Raw genomic sequence first — 14823 nt, forward strand, 5'->3', positions numbered from 1 at the left:
GTTCCCATGTGATATAAACTTCATCATTTTCTATAATGCTTTGTGGCTCATGGTTCCAATGTTTTTCAGCTACCTCAATATTATAATGTTTGCACAATCCCCAGTGCAACAGTCTTGCCACATTATTATTTGTTTCAGTATACAGTCCTTCTGCCATTAGTATAGCACAACCAGCAACAAGATGTGCAACCATTTCCAATTCTGTTTTACAAAACCTACGTGTCTGTTTCTACCAAATTTTCAGTAGACTTTGTAATCCAACATGTATGTAAGTCCACTATCTTGGGCCATCAATATTAACCTTTTGTCTTTTGGTATAAATCCACTCTCCTTAACCATTCCTGCATTCAATCCTAATCAACATGAGGTTGTTCCAAAAGTTTTCTTCTATACTTCCAACTATATTTATGCATTTCCCACATTTCTTGCCATCTGATCCTTCACCTTATATTCCTTTTGTTTTTTTGGCACATTCAGTTGCTGCCTGATTTTTATCTACTTCTGGTTTGATTTCCATTCCCGCTTGATGCAAATATGCTTTTGTTAAACTAAGCAAGAAAGTCATCTTAGACTTTCACTATCTTTGGGTCTTGTGAGATCAGCAGATATCTAAGCAGTCCCATGACTGAAGATCTATACATGTGATCAATTTAGAGCAGGTCAATAGCTCCTTCATAACGGGGAATATATAATATTGGTATGCAGCAATTTTTATAAATCATTTGATGACCATGAAGCATCCTTGTTTTCTTGTCTAACCTATCCAACACCTTTTGGGGGCAGTCAATCACTCCAAAACTGTAAGTTAGGGCAGGAAGAACAAATTGGTTTATAGAGTGGACTTTGTTCCTAGATGTCAATGCTGTTTACAGCATTAATTTAAGTCTTCTAAAATATTCCTTACAAAGTTTTATTTGCATTTGTTCATTTTTTTGTTGATCTTTCATCAGTTCGCAAATATTAATATACTCACTCTTGCTCAAGTCTTTTATATCACATTGCTGTCCCAAACTGATGTTTTCTTGGTGCTGCAGCTTTCCTATTTTAAAGGTTGCCATTGCACATTACCAAGACCAAATGACACTTCTATATCATCTGAAAAAGTTTTGACCATTTGCAGTTGTACTTTCAGTTCCTCATCTGATGAGAAATATGCAGTTTTAAATCATCTACAAAAAGAAGATGAAAAGTCTTCACTCTTTGGAGTTGTCTGAGACCTAATCTGTTAAGTAGACAACTTAATGGGTTAAAGGCAAGACAAAAGAGCAGTGGTGACAGAGTCAAACTGAATACCCCTCTTTGAATTTTTATCCCTGGAATAATAATTTGTCCTTTTTCATGGCTTAACCGCAAAGTGGTTTGCCACTGTTTCATGGTCACTATAATGTAATCAATCAGTGCAGGGTGTTTCTTATACATTTTGAATCACTCTTTTATCCATGAATTTGGGATATTATCTAATGCTTTTTTGTAGTCTATCCATGCCATACTTAGATTCTTCCCCTTTTTACAGTTCTCCATTATGACTTTAACAACAAATGATCTTTTGTTCTATATGACTTTCTTTTATTACCCTTTTCTATTTGTTCTATTGCCATGATTGAATTTTCTTCTAAATGACTATAAACTCTGCCATCAATTCCAGTGTATAGTTTATATGTCATCGGAAGGCAAGTTATTGGTTTATAGTTTTTTGGATAGCTTGCAAGTTTGCTCTTAAGTGGGAATATTGTTTTTCCTGGTAACCAGGCTGGTGTCTGTTTGGGGTACGCATATAAATAGTTCTTATCTCGTGGCTAAATCTTCATGTAAAGATCTTAATACTTTTAGCCAGAAGTTAGGTACTGCATATGGGCCTGGGGTTTTGCAATTAAGAGCTTTTCTTAACTTTGTTTCAGTCTCACTGGCTGTTGCTTCATCCCACTTCATATCCTGTGTCTATGAACTTTTCTTATTCTTTTATTGCTTCTATCCATTTAGCAGCTTCATTATGTTCTACAGGATCTTCATTGATAGTTCTCAAAATATTATACCATACTAAATTTCTTTCTCTTTCTCTTTCCCATGTCCAAAATTCTTCTTCAAATGTCTCCTTCTTCTTCTTTCGGCATTTCCTGGTTAGGGGTCGCCACAGCGGATCACCTGTTTCCATTTCTTCCTGTCCTCTGCATCTTGCTCTGTCACACCAGCCATCTGCATGTCCTCTCTCACCACATCAATAAACCTTATCTTAGGCCTTTCTCTTTTCCTATTGCCTGGCAGCTTCATCCTTAGCATCCTTTCCACAATATAGCCAGCATCCCTCCTCAGCACATGTCCAAACCAACACAATCTCACCTCTCTGGCTTTGCCTCCAAACTGTTCAACCTGGGCTGACCCTCTAATATACTTATTCTTAATCCTGTCTACCCTCGTCACACCCAGTGCAAATCATAACATCTTTAACTCTGCCACTTCTAGCTCTGACTCTTTCCATTTTGTCAGTGCCACTGTCTCCAACCCATATAACATAGCTGGTCTCACTACCCTCTTGTAGACCTTCCCTTTCACCCTTACTGGTAATCGTCTGTCACAAATCACTCCTGACACTCTTCTCCACCCTGCCTGTACTCTCTTCTTTACCTCTCTTCCACACTCACCATTACTCTGAACTATTGATCCCAAGTATTTAAACTCATCCACCTTCACCAACTCTATTCCCTGCATCCTCACCATTCCTCTAGCCTCCCTTTCAGATGTCTCCTGATCCTCCTTTTTCTCCTTACTTTGGGGACTCGTTCCATCATGTTGTGATGTAACCTAAATAATCACTTAACAAGTATTCCATAACTTTAACTTCTAATTTTTAACTTCTATTTTACTAATCATCTGTTCTACATTCCCTCTTTGTGATCTTATATTTTTATTGTGAAATTTTCCATATCTGGATGCCTTTGCCTGTATTTCTCTTCGAATATCTTTGGAGCTGCCTTTCTTGTGTTGATTAATTTGGCTTTCGCCTTTGCATAAATATTATACCATATCAGATCTCTTTCTCTTTCCCATATCTATATTTCTTTTTTATACCTTTCAAAAGTCTCTTGATTTTGTTTTTGATATTTTCGAGCTTCTACAGTTGCTTCTTTTTTCCAAAAGGACAAAGGTTTCTTGGTCTGTATAATGTTTTTTATAAATCTGTTGTATTAATGAACACAAATTTTTATTTGAAGCTTCTGACAGTTATTCTTGTGGAAGTATTTTTCTTTCCTCTAATTTTTCTCTTAATCTTTTTGTATATCTTCTGTCTGAAAATTCTGGGCTTCTTGCATAATAGTAGCAATATACTATTTCTTTCTTATCCTCAGTAGTCCACACTGTTGTCTTTATTGCTCTTTTTTGGCCTATCAGTTTTTGTGATTTTTGTGGACTGCTACTTCCTTCTATAATTGGGAAGCCATCCTCCCCTTGGGCCTGGCCTAGCCCTATTGTATGAATGTTTCTGTGTCATGAGGATGCCACACTGTCATTTTTTTTCAGTCCTGGAACCAGTGGCTCCTACCAGGATTGGGCACCTTTTTATCCTATGTCTTGTGCACCCAGCTATCATTTTTTTTTTAATTTTTTAACCTACTTCTGCTATATAAAATACAGTCTTTATATCAGTGTCATCCTGATGAGACTGGCTCAGTATAGGTGGCTCCATTAACAATGAGATCTACACTCAATTGTGTATTACCTTTGAGGTTATGGACATAGCTAAAGAATGCCTTTATTTGTCCTTGGGCTGGGAGGTCAAATGAATTTCACATTTGGCTTTGGTAGATATTATTTCTCCTCTAAGTTGTTTGTTTAATTTAATTTGAAAGTGCTTTTATCCTGCTGGTTGCTACACCTCCTAATTTTTGCCAAGATTATCTTCCTTCTATTATACAGCCTAAAGATGCTGCAATTCGACCAGAATGACTTGTTTTTTGAGTTAGTTGTGTACGTATTCCTCTATGCAGCTATTAATATGTTTGTACAGGGCTTCTGTGAATAGTTCCATGTAGGAAGCAGTGTTATCAGGGTTTAGAGGGGCTTGAAATTTTGCCAACTTACCACTCAACAGTTGGTAGCTAGCCTTAGCAAAGTTCCTGGACATTCCAAGGTTAGCTGCAGTTTCTGATTTTTGTTTTACTTCAAAAGAGGCCATTTTATGGTCCAACCTTACCACTGAGGACATTACACTACATGGTGTGCAGTGCTGTCTCATACTATTGAGGACCAGATCAAGTATGTTTGCATCACTGGTCCGAGTATTGACAATCTGGTCCAGAGCGTTTGTGCTTACAAAATCCATGAATCTCTGTGCCTGCATATTTGGTGTCATATATGATTCCCAGTTAATACTGGGGTAATTAAGTAATTAAGTAATAGGTTTAGCTATCAGCTCCTTCCTTAGTTCATAGGTACTTAACCTTAAGTAACCTGTTCTAATTTGTGTGTGACTGTCAAGAGAGACATCTTTGCTTTTTTTCCTAAGTTAGATATGCAATAGAATGGAGAATACAATTAAAATAGAATACAAAACAGTAGAAAGCAATATAGCAGTACAAATTACAAGAAAGCAATATAAAAAGAAAAAAAAAACTTTCCCACATAGCAATAGTTAACAGAGTCTGAGTGAGCTTTCCCAGTAAAGCCTTGAAATGTTTTATTTTAACCCTTAAATACAATGTATAGTTCCTAGCTCCTCCCTCATTTCACAGGTAATTAACCTTAAATGACCGGCTTTAATTTCTGTGTACTCACAAGAGAGGCAGCTCTGGTTTCTTTTTAAGTTTAAATATGCAATACAAAACAGAAAATAGAATACAATTAGAACACAGCGTAATGAAAATATACTGCAATATACAAAACAGAAGAAAGCATTATAAAAAAATGCAAAGTATCCTTTCCCCTCACTGGAGTCTATGGCATGTGTAGGTAAGCTTATGAATTATGATTGGAAGGAATAGTCAAGAACCTTTGTTCTTTGTTTTCATGTAGATAAAAGTATGTGCCATGTTGGTGTATAGTTTAAACTTATTAGTATAGTTTTGATGTGCTCCTATCACACTTCTCAATCTATAAGAGCAAGAAATCTGGACAAAGCCATAAATAAAAGTGAGACAAATGCCCAAAAGTAGGGAGAATTTTTAAATATTGGTCTTACAAAGTTAGAAAGTTGATAGAATAACAGGTTTTTGGATTGGCATGAATTTTCAGAAGGATGTGAAGTCTGAAACTCAAATGTCTGTCATTATTTTACAACTTCACTGTTTAATGATTTACCACTAATTTGCCCAAAAACTACAATTTTATGAAAAATGGACCAAACATATGAGACCAAAATCTGGACTTTCTGCGAAAATCTATACAGTCGAGAGGTATGGCTGATATCTAGGTGGACAATGTTTTACAAACTACTTTCAATGTCTTAGTGGTTTTATACTAATAACAAGACAGAGGTAAGAAGAAGAAGAAGAAAACACTTCTTAACATTTGGCAAGCCAGCCAGGGAGCTTGGGGGATGCATTAGCAAACATTCCTTCATTGAATAGTTACTGGGCTGACTAACAAAATCAGCTGGAGTACAGCCAGAGAAAGCAGTGAAAAAACACACACACAAGCATCTCTTACCTCTGTCCCATAACGTAATCCTAACACTAAACCTAAACGCTCATAATCACACATACTTAATCTGTACCCTTACCTAAAAGCTTACTCTTACCCTAACCAACATGCAATCAGAAAGACACAGACACACACATATAAACACACCCTTACTACACATCACACTTGTTTGTTTTGAAGAAAAACACACCTGAAAAAAACATTTGAAAAACCAGACATTTGACCAAAAAATACTGGGCTTCCACTTGTCAAATAAGGCAATCAGCCAAACAATTGGAACCCAACTCTATCTATCTATATATATATATATATATATATATATATATATATATATATATATATATATATATATATATATATACATATATATACACATATATATATATATATATATATATATATATATATATATATATATATATATACACACACACATATATACATGTCTGTGTTGATATATATGGGTAGAGTTGTAAGTCATGCAATTGTCAACTGACTTAACATAAATTTTACCAAAATAATACTTTATATATTGATTTTTAATGCTTTTTGTCATTTATTCCCTTATATAGAATAGTATCTGATGTCTTCACTCCTGTGAGGATGGGTTTGATACAGAAGGTCCCACTGCTTGTTTAACGATTGTAGCAGCCATGAGTTTGTACTGCTCCTAGCATGAAATGGAACCAGAACTGTGAAGGATGGTTTGTATGCAGAGATGTTACACTTGTTGGGGAGCTATATGATAGATGTCCATGAACTTTGGATCCTTTTCTGAATTTGAAGACTATTTTATTCATGCATCTACAAAGTTTTGTGCAGTGATTTCTATAGTTTGCCAACATACTGAATAGTCTTCCAGGAGACTTATTTTAATCATTTGTAATGTGGTGTTCTGTGGATTTAAAATATTGGCACCTTAGCAGAAGTTATTTTTATCTACATTATTCTTTGATAGTGGATTGCCTGAAGCATGCACTTCTTCTGTGGTTCTGCTTTCTCACAACCCTAAGACTTTTCATCTCTTTGGATGGCATTTATTTATCCTTTGGTGACTGGGTAAGTCCTACTAGGCTAGTAACCTCTTTTCATGGAAGACCCAAAATGGTACATTTTTTTTCTAGGGAAAATTTGTCTAGGGCATTGTGACAGCCTCTCTATCCCAGGCCAGTAATCAAGGTGCTTCAGTCCTCACTACTAACACCAGTAAGAGATGGTCACTAAAAACAGGAATGGATTTACACAGTATTTTTAGATGGAACTCTGCATTAAGCACACTTTTCCCCAAGAGCACACAGGAAACATGCTGCAGCCCTGGGACTGGACTGTCTGTCTCTCCAGATCCCAAATAAGACTCACTTTGGAGCCCTATGTCCCAATTCCAAGTAGTTGACACACCCAAACCTGGGTACTTGATTTTCACACACACACACACACACACACACACACACACACACACACACACACACACACACACACACACACTTCTGGGAAAGGCTGGTACAGATTTATTAACTGTACCCCATTCTGCCAGACAATAAGGTAAACATGCTGCAACCAGTCAACCACTCTCAGGCTCTTACAAGGCTATCGAGTTATACTTAGTAACATCAATACTAACATAAATGGTAGCGTGTAACCAAAGCAGCCAGGCTTTTTGGAGTAGTCACGGAGTCACTAAAATAAGCACAAGTACTCTCAAGATGTTAAAAGTAGTCTCCTAATGATCAGCCACAATGAAAGGTGCAAAATATTTAATAGTAAATAATAAAATGGAAAACATGAGAATACTAAATATTTAAGTGCAATAAACACCAGAGTTTCAATCACAGGGAAATAAAAATAACACAGTTGGACAGATTCAAACAGATCCAGAAAAACAATAACTAATCTCATTGTATTTCCCGACTGTCTAAAGAATAACTGTTCCCTAGCTTACTTAATACAGCAAGACAAGATTAGATTCTGAGATGCTTAATTCCACAAGGCAAGATGATGAGCTTCAAACTGACTGAATTGAAGTAACTCAACTAACTGAACTCAAGTGAACTGTGATAACTGACATATATCTTTATATCAGGTTCCAAAGAAAACAAAACAAACTGCTGTAAGAGTTCCATCCTCTCAGTGCTGGTTATAGAATGACATCACATTTGATCACCTGACTCTGGTACAATGCACTCTCAGAGCTTTGCTAAGATCTGTTTCAGTATCTGAAGGCTACAGAACAATTTCAAAAACTTCTACTTTTCCCTTCCAGAATTCTTTGTTTCAACATAAACATTTAATCCGTTATAATAGCACTGTTGATACATTTTTAACACAAGCTGATAGTCAAATGACAAAACTATTTACAAAACTCCAGCTAACTATGCTGACATGTTACACATGCACTGCCCTATTCAACCTGGCATGGATGACAACACCTCACATCATCACAGACATAATGGAAAATCGACTACTAGATGGCAATGGAGGGCTCCTACAGCAGCAAGGAAGACCTAATGGAACAGAGGCATGGAGAAGGAGAAAAAGGCAGGAAGTAAAAAGTGATAATTTGGGGAAAATATGTTCAGTATGGAGCTACAGAATGTCAACAAAGATTCCTGTGTTGTGGCTGTTACAAATGAACAGTGTTTAGCTATCTCAGTGGAGATGGAGATAGCTACATATTGCATATTTGTAACATCCACAACAATCTGTTGAAGTGGAGAAGATAACAGAACTGGTGTCAGGAAAGCTTGCAGATAATGTTCTGTTAAAAATAATTGAGCAGGATGATCCATTTGACAGTTCTGGTGTTTCATAAGGTGAGATGGCAGATAACATTTTTTGCAAGTGCTAAAGATGATACTGTAGAAAAGGACCATTTAATGAGTCAGCAGAAAATGCAGGAGTTAAACTTATGCAACAGTGACAGAAAGTAAAAGACAAAGGCAGCAACAAACTGAGAATGTGTCTGGTTTTGTGGCCATAACTAAAACATATGCAGCAGTGACAACAGGCAAAAAGAAAAGGAGGACAGCAACAAACTATAAGTAAAACTATTTTTAAAATGAAGAGAAGGCCACCTGTAATAATTAAAACAAAAATGACACTGTAATAGACAGATATTATGTATGGAAAAAAATAGTAACTGTTCTGGGTTTTAATGCCCAAGAAATTCAGTCTTTTATAAATATTGAGCCAGGGATTTTATGCAACTTAACATTTGAAACTGATGAAATCTCTGAAACCCTGTAACAAAAAGGAGGACATTTATCCATATAATAATTATTTGTTTTCAGGTAGTAACTTAAATGTTAAAAAAAGTTGCTTTGCCATTTAGAATTGCTGAAGTGGAAAACAATGTTAAAAATGCATGGAGGGTCTCTGTTATACTGTTCATAATACTGTGAAAGTTAGAGATGAGACAAACTTATGGAATGGAGAGAGGAGTCTGGGAGCAGCTTTAAACGTGAAAAAAACATGGTGAAACACTTGCAAAGTATTATTTTTGTGGCTTGTCAGAAAGGGGTATTGAGATACGATGGACAGCCTAAATTATACTTGTGTGTGTGTGTTTTAATTAATTAATCTGACAAGATATAATGTAAATACTGTGGGGAGTAAGTACATACAGCAAGAATGTGTGTGCATAAAAAAAAAATAAAAGGACACTTTTGGGTAGATTGTCAAGAGCAAGCAGTAAGTAATGAAAAGTAATGGAAAGGGAAGAAAAAATGCATGCAGAAGGACAATATGTTGGGGGAGACGGTGTGAACTAGTTGAAGAAGAAATTGTAGAAGAAAAAATATGGAGGTAAAAATGAGAAGATATAGAGTGTAAGCAGAAAGAGAAGTCAGAAGAAGGGATTGCTACTGATATTTTCTTAAGATCTAGCCAATGAAAAAGCTGATTTTGTGGATCAAGGACTATTTGTTCATAAACCCAAGAAAAAATACTGAATTGTGGAAAGAGTAAAACTAAGAAAATTAAAATTTTAAAACATTTGTCGAACTTACAAAGAAGGAAAAGAAACAGTTTTAGAGTACTTTCAGTAAATGTGAACAGTATTATTAACACTGTAAGAATGATAGAGATACTGTAGTGGTGTGCTGAGTGTGATGTGGATGTTGTTTTGCTAGATGATGTAAGATTCCTGACAACCGAAGAAAGAATGCAAACAGAAAAATTGTGGGGTGGAAATATAATATGGAACTTAGGAAGTGAATTGTTGCTCTGGAGTGGCTGTATTGTATTTAAAAAAATTAAAAAGATGCAACACTGGTAAAGATGGAAAGATTAACTGTTATGGATGTGAGATAGAACATTTTTATAGAATTTTAGCATCAAATATATGTGCTGGTTAACATGAAAATTATAATTGCAGGGTACTTTAATTGTGATTTAAGGAGAAAATGTAAAAAGAAAGGGAATGGTGTAAATAAAATAAAGGAAGTAACACAATATGGTAAATTAACTGTGGAACAAAAGTCAATGGACTTTTAGCTGGGGGCACTTGGATCTGAAATTAATTATTTTGCATCATCAGAAGGCTTAAGGGTTGCAGATGGTGATACAGTTGTGATAGTTTTTTCAGACCACTTAGCAGTATGGATGGAGGTGATGGAAGAAACTGTGTATATTAAAATAGGAAAGGGGATAAAAAGAATAAATGGCAAATTATGAGATGAAATTGTAGAGTACGAAATGTAATTATGGAAGAATCATATAACCATAAATGGAGTCTATAAAAACTGGTCTGAATGGTGGGTTGAATTTAAAAGGAAGTATAAAAAGTGTTTTTTTTTTTTTTCTTCAATGGCAGGATGTTATAGGAAAGGAAGAGAAAATGAAGTGTGGGAAAATGTACATAAATGTATTAGAGAATTTATAGAATACTACGAGAGAGAGAGAACATTATGATACAGAAAAATAAATATATAAATAAATAGAGAAAACAATAAGGCATTACTGTTTAGACAGATATTATTAACAAGGGAAAAGGGAGGCGGTATGTGCATATCTGGGTAAAATAGTAAAGGAATATAGTATAATGGGGAAATGAAAAATGTAAAAGGAGAAGTAAAAAGAACACAGGAGGAAATTATGAGTACTGTAGTGCAGCATGTAGAAAATACATATAAGAGTAAAAAGAAAGAAAATAAGAGAGAATGGAAGTACATTTTTTTTTTTTCAAAAATGAGTTAAGGAAGAATTTGAAAAAGAAATTACCAGTAGTGAATTGTAATTACTTAGGAAAGCAAATGTTCATTCAATATCAGACCCAGATGTTATAGGGTATGGCATGTATAAGAAATTTATGAATTGGCAAAAAGAGTATTTTCCAAATGGCTGAATGAAGCGTTTGTTCATAGAGAGTAATGTGGTGGGATACTAAAATTTATATGGATATAAGATTTGAATAATGAAATAAAAACAAATGAACACATACTAAATAACACAGATTATAATGTTTTTATGAGAATAATACAGGAGACAACTGAAGTAAGGATGAGGGACATTATAGAAGAAAATATAATATATATGGTATAAAAAGGAAAGGATGTCAAGAACTGTTAATGGTTTTGAGAGAAATTGTGAGTGATACAATAAGTAAAAGGAAAGATGTGAAACTTGTACAGTAGGACATTATGCTTTCTGGGATGTTATGGAGAAGCATGGAATGGGTAACAGAATTAGGAGTGTATGTATGTCAGCATATCAAAAAAACAGAATGAGCGTGTTGGTGAATGGGTGGCTGAGTAAAGGAAAATGTATGAAGAGTGGTATGAGATAAAGATGCCCCATGAGAGGATTTTTTTTGCTGCATTGGTAATAAATATGATAGTGAGTGAAATCGCTTGTAAAATGAAAGATGCTAGATATGTGATGCAAAAAGAAGCAGTGATTCCAAAAGTTTTGACATACACAGATAATACAGTTGTAATTACTAAGAACAAAATATGGATAAAGAAAGAGTTGGCTTGTCTGAATGAATGTTTAAATTAAATGGGAATGACCTTGAATAAAGATAAAGGTAAGAGTTTTAGTGATTTGGTAAACACAACAAACTTTGTGATTTGGTAAAAATGGGGTTGTATATTTTTTAATGAATGAAATGTCTTTGCTAGGGATAAAATTTGTGGAAAATGATGCAGTTATAATGAAATAGGAGGGTCTGATAAAAGAAATGAAAAAAATATGTCTTCTGTGGAGGACATATAGATAGATAGATAGATAGATAGACAAACAGATAGATGGACAGACAAATAAATAAATAAAATTTGCTCTGAAGCAAATGCCAAGTTGCTGATGGTACAGATGAAGCTTCAGTGCTCCAATCTAAGTCATTATTTTGTTTAAAAATGATCGAATACTGATCCTTGAGCAGTCATAACTTGTTATAAAAACTTTAGATGAATTAGTATATGAATGTACAGTAAATTCTAGAGTCAAATGATCAGAGGCAACTAATGGGAGAAATAGATATTAATATTATGAGTTTTAGCACAAATATTAGTAAGTAAAAGATCCAAAGTGTTATATTATTTTAGCAGGAAAATCAGTCATCTGGACCATGTCTCTTTGTCATTAAGTCATAAAATTTATGTTCATCTGATGAGCTGCATGTTCCCACACCTTCAATTAATACTAGAGTATTTTAGAGTTCATTTGAAAGTCATAAATTCTGAATACTGAGTTTGATGCTCAACATTCATTCCTGGGCTATGATAACTATAAATTATATGTAAGCTGCTATTATTAAAAAAAATGGAACTTCAATGACAAGAGACTCCATATGAATGTTATTCTGTAATAATTCTCAGGGGATGGAATCATGAACAAAAACATCAATCACACCTCCCAAAGTGTTGTTTCTTAGCCATATTGTTTGTTAAATCCTCATCAATGCATTACCATGCCTCGGTGATAGCTAAAATAAAAAAAGTTGTATTTGACTAGCTATAGCGGATGATTCCCCCAATCTTTTTTAAAGAAAAAAGACTGTGTGCATTTACATAGTAAGCCTATTGTTCTGCTTATGTTTTTGAAAATAATACAACTGTATAATAAAAATGTATTATTAATTCAGAAAATGTCTTAACAAATAATGTATCACCTAAATATTTACTGAAATTTGGGGAGGGTAGCATTTCTATAAACAGGTGTCCACTTTATAGGTAAAACAGAAATGGAATATATTTTCATTTTTGTTGAAACATATGATACCAAACAGTTGCGTACAAATCATACACCCCAGCATAAAGCACAATGGTACCAAAAAAACTACCTGTTCTTTATCATCTTTTTAACGCATCATAAATATTACTTAGTTTTGCCCCATTAAGGATGGAGAAAAAGTTTTTCCTACTAATGTTTGTAACATGCCTGATTATTTTCTTAGCCATGCAATTTCCAATCACAAAAACTAACTCCTCTATTTTCTGAAGCTGTGACTTCAGTTGTCTCAAGATCAACACTAGGAAGTGCAAAATTACTTCCAATGGTTCTGTGTGTCAGTATGAGTTCTTTTGCAATGCATTTTGATCTAATATGAGAAGTACTACTCTAATGACTTTTTGCATTTCTAATTACCCGGAACAGTGTGGCTATGTTTTAACAGGAACAGATTTGTGATGTATTTCACCTTTGTGACATTGGCTAGAAGCGTCTATATAATGATGCTGCATTGATACATTGTCTGACTTACCTGTATTGCTGCATCAAATACTGGTCCGTACAATATATGCAGCAATTGTCTAACTTGTCAATTGTTGGTGGAAAGTAATATTTACAAAGGGTTCAACAACCTCAGCAGGAGAGTCTCCCATTCCTACTGCAGCTGCCTTGCTAAGCCCTGGTAACTATGCTTCTAAGTTTTCTAGATCATTTTTGTTAAAAAAGGAGACTTCAAGGTTTGAAAACAAATCCTGATGTAAGCCATACATACTGTACTTACAGAACAGAAATATTGTACCTTTTTCAGCTAATGATTGAACACAGGTCTGTAAAAGATACTGTGATTAAACAGTAGCAATTATTTTTTATTTTAAATTTAAGAGAAGATAAACCTTCAGTAGCTTCATCTCACAATCACATAATCACAACACTCCCTTTACACAAGCCATAGTATGTTCCTCCTCCAGGCAAACACCAAATGGCTTTTTAAAGACCTACCATTCCTGTGCATTCCTGCATGGTCCCAAAGACTAGGCATGCAGTAGGATGGTACAATGGTAGGTAGGACAGCAGAGTTGTGCAGCAGAAGCATGCAGGCCCCATAAACCAGAGGTCAATGAATTAAAACCATCCTCTGCCATGCAAAGGGAATGAAGCTTTTAACAATAGTGAGGTATAGAGGTTGGGGTGCAGCTGATATAATCATTAAGGTATTTCATAGAAAAAAGGTACAGGGTTTGATTCTCACATTTGAAAGGGAACTGACTAGACTTAAAATGGATCACAAAGGCAGCTAGAATAATACTCAGCTATGAGCCTAAAAACCTATATAGCTATGAAAGCTTCCCAAAATAAGGAGCATTAGGATAAAAAAGGGGGGAGGTTCAGCGAGTGGCTCACAACCCAGGTCTATGCCATCATGTAAAGTAAATATTCAGAAAAGGCTTAATTGTGTTTGTATTAGTTGTACAATAAAAACTTTTTAACATTTGGACATGAGTTGGACTGTTTGTACTATAAGAGGTGCTACTGCTCCTGTTCATGCACAATTTGTGCCTTTTGGAACATTTATTTTACACATTAGTGATATGTGCTATGGACCTGAGTTGTGAGCTATTCGCTGAACCTACCCTTTTAGTTACTGCTTACTGGTTAATGTTCGTTGCATTTTTACTTTTGGTTTGAGCACTAGTATAAACATGCTCAAAATGAAATTAAAAGTTTTTACTCTTTACACACTTTCTGATTTCCAGTATGACTGTTAAACATCCACTCAGATACTTATATATAATCAGAGCGGCCCTGTTTAGGCTGGAATGCTAGTGCCTAAATAGAGAATCAGGCAAGGTAAAAACATAAATGAAAATAAAAATAAATCAACTAGGGCTTCCCAAAACAAGAAGCACTAGGTTAAACACACACAAAATGAAAATAAAACTTTTTCCACTTTTTATACACTTGTAGATTCATAGTATGACTAATTAGATTAAGCTCTTCTTATGGTGATACAGTGGCCATCTCTGC

At 34.9% G+C, this 14823-nt stretch overlaps 1 protein-coding gene across 1 annotated transcript in view; it reads right to left on the reverse strand.

Annotated features, from left to right (window-relative positions):
- Nucleotides 1–14823, reverse strand: part of LOC122803168 (extracellular calcium-sensing receptor-like) — a 2339905-nt gene that overhangs the window by 2247130 nt on the left and 77952 nt on the right. The gene's annotated exons all lie outside the window — the stretch shown is intronic.

This window comes from Protopterus annectens, chromosome 5.part1 (assembly GCF_019279795.1).
Source record: "Protopterus annectens isolate FY-2018-M chromosome 5.part1, PAN1.0, whole genome shotgun sequence".
NCBI lineage: Eukaryota > Metazoa > Chordata > Ceratodontiformes > Protopteridae > Protopterus > Protopterus annectens.